Source organism: Dendropsophus ebraccatus, chromosome 1 (assembly GCF_027789765.1).
Source record: "Dendropsophus ebraccatus isolate aDenEbr1 chromosome 1, aDenEbr1.pat, whole genome shotgun sequence".
NCBI lineage: Eukaryota > Metazoa > Chordata > Amphibia > Anura > Hylidae > Dendropsophus > Dendropsophus ebraccatus.
Genome location: NC_091454.1, coordinates 80,763,585 through 80,774,642, shown reverse-complemented (window position 1 = coordinate 80,774,642; position 11,058 = coordinate 80,763,585). Strand labels below are relative to the sequence as shown.

The window sequence follows — 11,058 nt, the reverse complement described above, 5'->3', positions numbered from 1 at the left end:
CCATGTGTGTCACTCATTTTGTAAAGGTTGGAAAAGCAGAACTTTTTTGAGTATGCAAAACGTGTGTCGGGTGAGTTCCAGACTAAGGACACGTTGTATGGGTAATACATATTTTTAGTTGAAGTGACTGTTTTTCATTTTTTGAGCATCTGTCCGCTTTCTTTGTGCTTAGTGGCATGGATTGCGTGCCCTTTCTTGCTATTTAGAGCAACACATAGTAATAATACATGTACACTTTATGCCCAGTGCCCAGTACTAAAGGGTGTAAATTGTATACTAACACTCTATCTGTTTACCAGAGCATTTATTGTGCAGTTTAAGTCTACCTCCACCCACCCCATGGGGGATTTACTACTGCATCTCCTTACTTTGTGATTATGTTTTGATTTATGTATTTAATAAAGTGGAATATATTTTGAGCTTTTTTCAGCATTCTTTTGGGTATATTTTTGATAGAATTTGTTATATTATGATACTGTGTACCATTAAAGTCTACAGCACTCCATTCTCACAGTGGAGTGAAAACCCCTGGCTGCAATGGGAGAGTGCAATGATCTGCTGAGCAGGCTGTCACTGAGCGGGACACCTGAGCTGGAGTGAGAGGGCATCAGAGGGATTGCGGACAGGTAAGTATGGCTGCTTTATTGTTTTTTACCATAGCAGCAGCACAGCATCTTAGGGTTTACAAGGCTATTTTATTACATTCTCACCGTGGAATGAAAATCCACTGCAAGAATGGAGTGCCATAGAATTTAATGGTACTCAGGATCGCAGCAGGTTTCACTGTGAAACTTGCAGCATCTTGTGTGCAAAAGGATGTGTGAGGGCACCCCAAGGGTGGCAAATGCTATGAAAACACCTGAAGTACACTTCACATAATCCTCAATCAGCTACTATATCATGTTTACCCACATGAAAGGAAATAAAGAGAAGGCAAGAGGTGGCGCCACATATGAAAGGTACATATAGTAGAACAGGTGAACAGATTTAGTACTTACATTTTTGCCCCCATCAGGCTTGGTGTGTATCACCCCAAGTTACAGGGTACAGGTGATTCTGGGTATGGAGTCTCCAACTGGTGGAACGTCTTGTAATGTGGAGCCAGTTAGAGTACATGTGGGATGCTCGCAAAAAGGGGCCCGTAAAGCAATAACATACAGTAAATTGTATTTACTCATAGTTGACAGTGGCGCCCCCCAAAAACTGTGGGAAGTCCAGGGTGTAAAAATAAATAAAATTTATTGTAAAATAATGCTCATAGCTTTTATGCATTTTGGGAATACTTTCCCGTAACAATCAGCATTTTAGCTTTTTTTGTCAAGATCAAACATACATTACACACATTTTAGCTTTACATTAAGCATTACATAATCTTGGCATATCAGTGTCTTATTTTATGGTGCCAGCTGGCAATCAATTCTCAAAATATAAAGAATAAAGAAATTGCTGGAATGGCAGATATGATAATAGAGAAGACTTGATGTATGACCTTGTGTTAAGTTCAAAAGGAAAAAACAAAAAATACTTGCCACTTTCTTGATTTTATAGATAAATATTTACTGTGTAGATGCTCTTTGCCAAATATATACTGTATATAACATATATATATATATATATATATATATATATATATGTATATATATATATATATATATGTACTTTGGGCACCATCAGCATTTGTGCATTAAAGGGGTTGTACCATTCACGCTGGTACTGCAGTACTGGCCGGATGATCTTTAGCGCTGCTTAGTTCTGATGCAGGCGCATCCGTGCGCGCCCGCATCAGAACTGCACACAATGGAGCGAGCGGCCGAAGCTGCTCGCTCCACTGTGTGCACTAACAGGGTTTTCTGCGGTTGCTATTCAATGGATAGTGGCCGCAGAAAACTGACATGTCAGTTTCTCACAGCGCCACTAGGGATCCCCACCCGAATGTATAAACTCTGGCCGGGATTCCATAGCCGGCAATGTTACGTATATTTTCATAATCACAGCCGTTGTTACACTTGGCAACAACGGCCGTAGTTTTACGAAAATATACGTAGTGTGAACATAGCCTTAGTGGGGATGTCTAGTAAGCAAAACAAGGCTTAAGCATTTTGTTCCCAAACGCTTACTGGTGTTTCAGAAGATGTGTTACCAACTAATGATCATTTTACTCTATGTGCTGCACAAAAGATGTATCTGTAGAGATGAATGCAACTCGATCATGCTCAGCGCAACATGGAGAGAGAGGAACGGCTGCACATCCCATCTATGGCTGACACTAGGGATGGTCCGAACCCTGGCTATGGCTGTATCCCAGTTTTCCAGGCGGTCCTCCCGCTGGATCCGCCCGCTGCACGGAGTGGGCAGACAGCAGGAATCATTACCGAGAGTTTGGGTTCGTACGAACCCAAACCGAACTGATTCGGACCATCCCTAGCTGACACTAATGCCGCTAGGCCTATTTTAAAATTCAACACCAGGGTGTCTGTATATAATTTGATCAAACCATAATAGCCCTGTGTACCACGTGCAGGCCCCCTGGTTTACACAGATCCCTTTACTAACTCCACACCATGTCGGTCAGTGACCGCCAACCCTGCAAAGTGTGCACATGCAGGAAAGGGAGGCCATGGAATGGCCCTGCAACCCCAATGTCACAGGACCAAACCCAAAGTGCCCCACCAGAACTTGGCCAGCACCACCAGCGGGGAAGGCTGGCCCCAAACAACACAAGTATGAATAAGGTATTACACTCACCAAGACTGCTGCAGACAGAATGGGAAAGACATAAGGTACTGACATGTGAGCACAGGCATATCCTGCTAATTTTGGTCATGTGGGTCTTATAAAGGAGTGCGAGCTGTTCAGAAAAGAGAGAACTGTAAAACACGACATGGAGAGAGAGAAACGGCTGCACATCCCATCTATGGCTGACACTAATGCTGCTAGGCCTATTTTAAAATTCAACACCAGCGTGTCTGTATATAATTTGATCAAAATATAATAGCCCCGTGTACCACGTGCAGGTCTCCTGGTTTACACGGGTCCCTATGCTAATTCCACACCGTGTCGCTCGATCATGCTCAGGTCTGATTATTTGGCATTTGAATAGAGGTGACTGAAGAAGTTAGATGCAGCCCTAGGGAATCTGGGAAAATATGCCGAATGATCAGATTCGAGTTGCGCTCATCTCTAGTAATCAGTCAGTAGTAATCAGCTCATCTTTAGTAATCAGTCTCATTTGTCAGCTGATCACTGGCCCTTTTACACAGGCCTGTTATTGGCAGCGCGCGCTCCTGTCAGTGAATAATTGGACAAAACCTTAAAAAGCCATTACCATCTCAACCTTGTCTAGGTTACTGACCACCATTCTGCCGTAATTTACAAAAAAAAAAATCATCTATTTTGCGCAAACCACATTTTTGCACACAAATCTGTGACTTTTTGCTGATGTACACCCTGCTTGCTGTTGGTATATAACAATTTAAACATATGTATGCAAAACAAGCAATGTGGCTCAGTCCACAAATTATTCTGGTCCTAAATTCAGATATAAAATCATTCACCATTTTTTCAAAGCAAGTAAGTCTGGAATATCTGAGGTATCATAACCAAGGTAACATATCAGGAGTTAATGAATTCCTTTCTTAAGCAGCAGCTATTAGTGTACATAGTAAACCATTTCCTCCTGCTGAATACTGGGTAGACTCTGAAATTACCTAGTCCCTATGTTCTCAATATATGCATTATGTATCTTCGGAACATGCATAATTTACTTTCATGCAATACAAAAAAAAGTGCCTGTTATGCTATCTATCCTAAAAGGCTGCAAAAAACCCTTCATGGTTGCCCAGTAATCATATTAAGCAGATAAATATGGATAGAAGTATAAGAGCTATAACAATTAATAAAATATCCAATAGGCAAATCAATTATTTTGTAGGTAAGAGAAAACCCGAATGGAAAAAGAGCTGTCTTCAAATATTCCCTAAATTATACCATACAAAGGAACCAAAACTAATGTGGGGTTATAGTGCAAAAGTTAAGAAAAAAATATGGGGACTTTGAAACCTGGTATCTGAGGGGAGCTCAAAGTATATTTTGCTATGTGTATGTTAGGTGGGCTACTTGTTACAGATTCTGTGCTAGGGCCCTGTTTTAAAGGAAACCTGTCACCCCCTGTGTCGGCAGAGCCCGGCCAACCCCTTGTTAAAGACCCCTATACTTACGCTGTGCATAAAGTCCCGCTCCTGGAGCCGTCATTCTGTATGAGCGTCGGACTCATCTCTGATGCGATATCTCAACAACGGGAGTGGGTCCAGAAGCGGGACTTTGTGCAAGTAAATATAAGGGTCTCTAATGGGGGGTCGGCCGTGCTCTGCCCCGGCACGGGGGGTGACAGGTTCCCTTTAAGTTACATCTCTGAAAATGACCTATTAACATGTGCAGTAATATTAGTGCTGTATATTAGTACAGAATGCATGGGTCTCACATGAATGAGGCATCACAAATTTTAGTAAGTAGTGCAATGCTGGTACCTGATCATTGTCTAAAACAGTGACTTGGTGTATAGTGTAGGCCCAAACATATCAAGATGCCTGAAACATACACTGTCTGTTTTTGCCCACAGCAACCAATCACAGCTCAGGTTTTATATCTTAACAAGCTCTGGTAAAGTAAACCATGAGCTGTGATTGGCTGCTGTGGGATAAAACAGACAGTGTCAGTTTAAGGCACCTTCATAAATCTGGGCCTACAGTATGTACTCTATAAGGAGGTGTTTAACTGAATCAATCAAGCTGCCTGTCTATGTTTGCTCTCTCCTTCCTCACCATATGCACATATAAAGCCCAGAGGGGAGACAGCTCTGGAGTATATCTGCATGTAGGATCTATTCAGTTCTTATTGTGCCCCCATTTATTTTTTTTTTTAACTTTAAAGGGGTTATCCAATGCTACAAAAACATGGCCACTTTCTTTCAGAGACAACACGATTCTTCTGTTTAGGTGCATTTGCAAATAAGCTCCATTCACTTCAATGGAACTGGGTAGGCTTTAGACTTTGTTGTTGCAGAAAGGCAGACATCTGCACGCCTATATGAATAGAACCAGTTTTTCAGGAATCATTTTTCCCCCAGTTTTCTATATGCCTGTTTAGGTTAGGTTTTACCAGATGGTATTACAGACTATTGGACAGTATGGGTCTTAAAATGTCCGTTCCTGTCTCCTTAGACCAGGGCAGTTCTTATTTGGGCATCATATATTCAGCTTTGCACAATGGCTTTATTTATTTGTCTTTTTTGTCCTTCTGTAATATTGACTATTCTATCAGCATATGTGGTAAAATATTTCCCTGCGTCCCTGGATGATGCTCTATTCCAGTCATATCCTTTTCCTAATCCAGTTTGTAAAGATTTTATATAACACCCTACTAAAATGACACTTGACCCTGTGGCAGGTTCACTTTTAAACATTGGGAGTAATGATCCCAATATCTGAGCTATATATTTCTAACCGCAAACAGACACAATGTTTCCGTACTATTCTTGTAGGGATATTACTTTAAGGGCTGGTATATAGGCTTTCTCTCGCCATAAAACTACATACACTGAGACATCTCTTGTAAGTGAGCATTTTCGAGGGAAATAAATGAGCGCTGCCATCCTTCTTGGGTATTAGTGAATCCTATCCATATTATTGGCAGCGGATGCCTGCAGGATGAGGCTTTGAAGGACGTTCACCATGAACGGAGTATCTGCTGCTGCTTTAACAACCGTGCACTTGACATCACATAGAGTATGATGCAGCTGAAGTGAGACCGAGTGAAAATGACTCAGATACCTTGTGAAGGATATTACGTTGACTCTCTAGAGTGAGACAAGGTTAACCCTTGTGTGAAGGAAATGCTCACATCAAACAGGCACAAACATCTCAAGGCAACTGGGGATATCTGCACGCAAGTGAGGGCGGGATTACCTCAGAATTTATTTAAGGACTGGTTGAAACCATTGAGTCAAACCAGGGAGCAGAATGATAATAGAACTTCTTATGGCCACTTAATAGCATCAGAGTGCTTCCTTTTCTCAATCGAATCAATTACTTTTCTGTTATTACTCTATAAAATATTACATAAAATGTCATATAAAAAAATAAAGAGTATTATATTCAGTGTTCACAAGCATTACATCTTAAATAAAAAAAAATGCATACTAAATAATTTTCTCAACATTTTTTAAATTATTCAAAAATGTAATTTACTGTCACCCAACTTTTCCAGACTCGTGGATTGCAAACCCTCATATATATATATATATATATATATATATATATATATATATATACGGCTCTATTTGCAAACCAGGGTTCTAGGAAAGCAGGGTGACAGCCTGGTAGCAATGCTGATCAGCTATCTCATTTATACTATATAGAAAGAATACAGAAAAGAGGAGCAATAATGCCAGAGCAGAATGTGATGCTGGGCTGGGATTTCTGCTATCCATTCTCAGATATTAGAGTGTCTCACAACCATGTGTGCAATATATAAAGCCTTACAATCAAGCAATAATGTGTGTGGAATGAGTGTGTATTCCAGCAGCAGCAGCACTTCTCCTCCTGCAGCTGGCTGAGGATGCTGGAGCTTTAAGAGACACCTCCCCTTCTCTCCTCTAAACAATGGTTTCACCCGAGCTCTGCTTCCCATTGCAAAATTTGTAATGTGCCATTTTTGCCATGGATGCCTTTCCATTTGGGTGGTGAGAGGAGAGGCAGAGATGCCCAGGTGCCCAGCTGCTTCTGGCTGCACACTCCTGCCTGCAGGCTGCTGCTGTGACCCCAGCAGACTGTGAAGCAGATCTGGCCTCGGATTGATGGGGACATGGTCCAGGAAGCTTCCTCTATGTGAAGACACTGGAGACTGCAGACTCTTCTCATTGATCTCTTGAAGGAACGAGCAAACCCTGAAGATCAGGTAGTGGCATTGTCTGCTCTTCTCCCATCCTTTGCATGCATTATTCTAGGAGACATTAAAGTTATGTTAGATAGCAGCTAAGCCCTCCCTGTGAACTATCCCTGGATGTGTCTTTATATACCACGACCTAAAGGCATATGACGTCATACATATACTCATGCTCTTATCTTTTCCATGTGGATTACTTACTATAGTCAATGGCTTCAGTGCATGGAGTGCGCCGGGCAGCAAGGAGTTAAGTGGGAGGAGCGCTAAGCATGATGTAATGCAATTGAGACAATGGCAAGGATTTTCTTGCAAGAATTAAAGCGTGCAGGTCTTGCTCCTAAGATGCTGCTTGATCCTGTATGTGATGCCAGGGCATGCTCTGTGTGTATGGAGGCAGAGATAGCCAATTCTATTACTGAGCACAGACACATTGATCCCTTTCAGACTTGTATCTGCAGTAGAAGGTGGCACCTCTGTCAGCCTGACAATGGGATCATTGGGAGAGGATGGTGGGCACAGCAGGGTCACCCTGAGGTGTGGGGTGGCAGCTGCAGTGCTACCTGGGATAAAGGTGCACTGCCATATATTATGTCCAGCACTTCAGGAGTGTCATAGTGAGGGTGTGGCCCATCAGTCATCTGCCCAGGTGAAGGGCTCATCATCTGGAGGCGGGCACTGCCAATCACAACCTAGCTGTAGGTAGCAGACCTGTCCCACCTGCAGAAGGTGCAGACAGCTGAGCTCCTCTGCATTACCCCCCAGGTATCACATATACAGATGTCAAACTTGCAGCAGGAGAGTGGAGTAAAGCGGCTAGGAAGGAAGTGTTAAATCTATGTATACAGAGTCATGGAATCTCCAAAACTGATACTAAATTATTTAATGTGCAATTATAGATTGGCAGGGAAATCAGCTCCCTCTTCCTAGCAAACTCAATGAAGCCATATTGTGTTTTGCATTCTTGGCCATGTCACCATTGAACTGTTGATATTACCATGGAACTATTTTTTTACAGCAAATTTGCTTCTGTAATTATATTTAGTTTTTTTGTGATGTCCACATGAAGTGGATTTAGAAGTGAAAAGAGTGTATTGCCTTAGGGATCATTTCTATTTTTTTTAACTAATTTTACACCTAGAATGTATAGGGTAGGGAGAGTTTAAAGGGGAACTTCATTTTCTCTTTCGAATCAACTGGTGTCAGAAAGTGCCAGAGATTTGTAATGTACTTTTTTTTAAGAAACCTGGAGTCTTCCAGTATTTATCAGCTGCTGTATGCCCTCCATGAAGTGGTGTTTTCCTGCCAGTCTGATACAGTTCTCTCTGCTGCCACCTGTCTTTGTCCAGAGCAGTTGCAAAAAACCCATAGAAAACCTCTCCTATTCCAGACTGGAAAGAATACACCACTTCCTTACAAATCTCTGACACTTTGTGACACCAATTGATTGAGATTTGAAAAAAATAATATATATATATATATATATATATATATATATATATATATATAATTTGTGTATTCAGGCCCTATACAAGCTAATTGATTTCCATGTTTACAGACTACAAACCTTGTATGTATTCCAGTCAGTCACGTGTTATATGGTAATTGGATTGTTAATTTTACATATACACTAGGAAACAATTTCAAAGTTTACACCCTCATACCCATACACTTGGCATATGTTTGTCTGGGATGTGTCAGGATCCATTGGAGCGATGACAAGCTCTGTACACAGTTGCAGCATACGTTGGTGCAATATAAATTAAAGGAGAAGTCTAGTGAATTTTTTTTATTAAAGTTTAGTATTGCCGCCCCAAAATTATACAAATCACTAATATACACTTACTACGTGGAAATGCACATAAAGTGCTTTTTCCCTGCACTTACTTCTGCATCAAGGCTTCACTTCCTGGATAAAATGGTGATGTCACGCCCCGACTGCTGGAGAGGATGATGGTAGGGGGACATTGAGGGACACAGGGCACTGGAGGGACACTGAGCATCCCTCTGCCATCATCCTCTCCAGCAGCCACAGCCTGCACAGCTCTGGGAGTCGGGTCGTGACATCACCATTTTATCCAGGAAGTGAAGCCTTGATGCAGTAGTAAGTGCAGGAAAAAGCACTTTATATGCATTTCCCGTAAGTCTATATTGGAGATTTGTATAATTTTTTAGGGGACAAAACAATACTCTTATGTCCCATGTAAAACTTTCATAATTTTATAAAAATGTTCTTTAAAGGAGTCATCCAGGCTTGAAATAGCACAGGCACTTAGCTGTGTTTTTCTCTAATCCTGATAATGTTTTTTTAAGCTCCCCAATTGTTTAGAATAGGTTTCCCTAGACAACCACTGGAAGATAAATTCTTTTTTCTTTCTGGGAACCCCTGTCTATTTTTTTTTTAAAGAAGGCTAAGAAAGTAAAAAGCCAGACATATTATAAAGATCCAAAATTTTAGAACCCAAAATTAACCTGGATTTAAGAAACAATAAATTCAGACTCTATGAGGCTAAATAAATTTAGACTCTAGACATCAGAGCCCACAATTATTCAGATGTCAGACCACTAAATTAATAAGATCCCCATACCAGACCCATAAATTAGTTTTACACTCCACACCAGTAAATATAAATCAATCATGGTATCACACAGGGCCGATTCTAGCTTTTTTGCTGCCTGAGGCGAGAACTGACAAAGCCTCCCCCCCCCCCCCCCCCCCCCCGGGCGATATGGCCAAAAAATAAAATCTCAAATTTTTTTTTTTTAATTTTGAGACAATTCTTTTGAGACAATTGTTAAACTAGAAAATGTACCCGGCGCTGCCCGGGTATAAAGTGTCAGTGTCCTGTATACCTGCAGGGTCGTATTTACCATTAGGCACCCATGGTCTGGTGTGTAGGGTAGCACCTTGCAGAGGGGCAGTACCCTCCTGTTCAGACTTGCCAGAAAATCTGGTGTCTTTTCGAGGGGGGTATGGCGGTATTGGTCTGGTATAGCGGTGTTTTCCAGTCACAGTATGGCGGTATTGGTCAGGTCTGGTATGGCAGTGTTATTCAGTCACAGTGTGTCGGTATTGGTCATGACTGGTATGGCGGTGTTATCCAGTCACAGTATGGCGGTATTGGTCAGGTCTGGTGTGGCTGTGTTATCCAGTCACAGTATGGCGGTATTGGTCAGGTCTGGTATGGCAGTGTTATTCAGTAAAGTGTGTCGGTATTGGTCATGTCTGGTATGGCGGTGTTATCCAGTCACAGTACGGCGGTATTGGTCAGGTCTGGTGTGGCGGTGTTCTCCAGTCACAGTATGGCGGTATTGATCAGGTCTGGTATAGTGATGTTATCCAGTCACAGTATGGCGGTATTGGTCAGGTGTGGTATGGCAGTGTTATCCAGTCACAGTTTGGCGGTATTGGTCAGGTGTGGTATGACAGTGTTATCCAGTGACAGTATGGCGGTATTGGTGAGGTCTGGTGTGGCAGTGTTACCCAGTCACTGTATGGCGGTATTGGTCAGGTCTGGTTTGACAGTGTTATCCAGCACAGTATGGCGGTATTGGTCAGGTCTGGTGTGGCAGTGTTACCCAGTCACAGTATGGCGGTATTGGTCAGGTCTGGTATGACAGTGTTATCCAGCACAGTATGGCGGTATTGGTCAGGTCTGGTGTGGCAGTGTTACCCAGTCACAGTATGGCGGTATTGGTCAGGTCTGGTATGACAGTGTTATCCAGCACAGTATGGCGGTATTGGTCAGGTCTGGTGTGGCAGTGTTACCCAGTCACAGTATGGCGGTATTGGTCAGGTCTGGTATGGCAGTGTTATCCAGTCACAGTGTGGCGGTATTGGTCAGGTCTAGTATGGCAGTGTTCTCCAGTCACAGTGTGGCGGTATTGGTCAGGTCTGGTATGGCAGTGTTATCCAGTCACAGTATGGCGGTATTGGTCAGGTCTGGTATGGAGGTGTTACCCAGTCACAGTGTGGCAATATTGGTCAGGTGTGTTATGACAGTGTTATCCAGCACAGTATGGCGGTATTGGTCAGGTCTGGTATGGCAGTGTTATCCAGTCACAGTATGGCGGTATTGGTCAGGTCTGGTATGGAGGTGTTAACCAGTCACAGTATGG

General features: G+C 42.3%; 1 protein-coding gene across 2 annotated transcripts in view; it reads left to right on the top strand.

Annotated features, from left to right (window-relative positions):
• Positions 1-6,746: 6,746 nt before the first annotated feature.
• PPFIA2 (PTPRF interacting protein alpha 2) overlaps positions 6,747-11,058 on the top strand; it is a 282,744-nt gene continuing 278,432 nt past the window's right edge. For both annotated transcript variants that reach the window (XM_069955681.1, XM_069955675.1), the window contains exon 1: positions 6,747-6,954. The gene's annotated coding sequence lies outside the window, so the exon portion shown is untranslated. The remainder of the gene's footprint in view (positions 6,955-11,058) is intronic.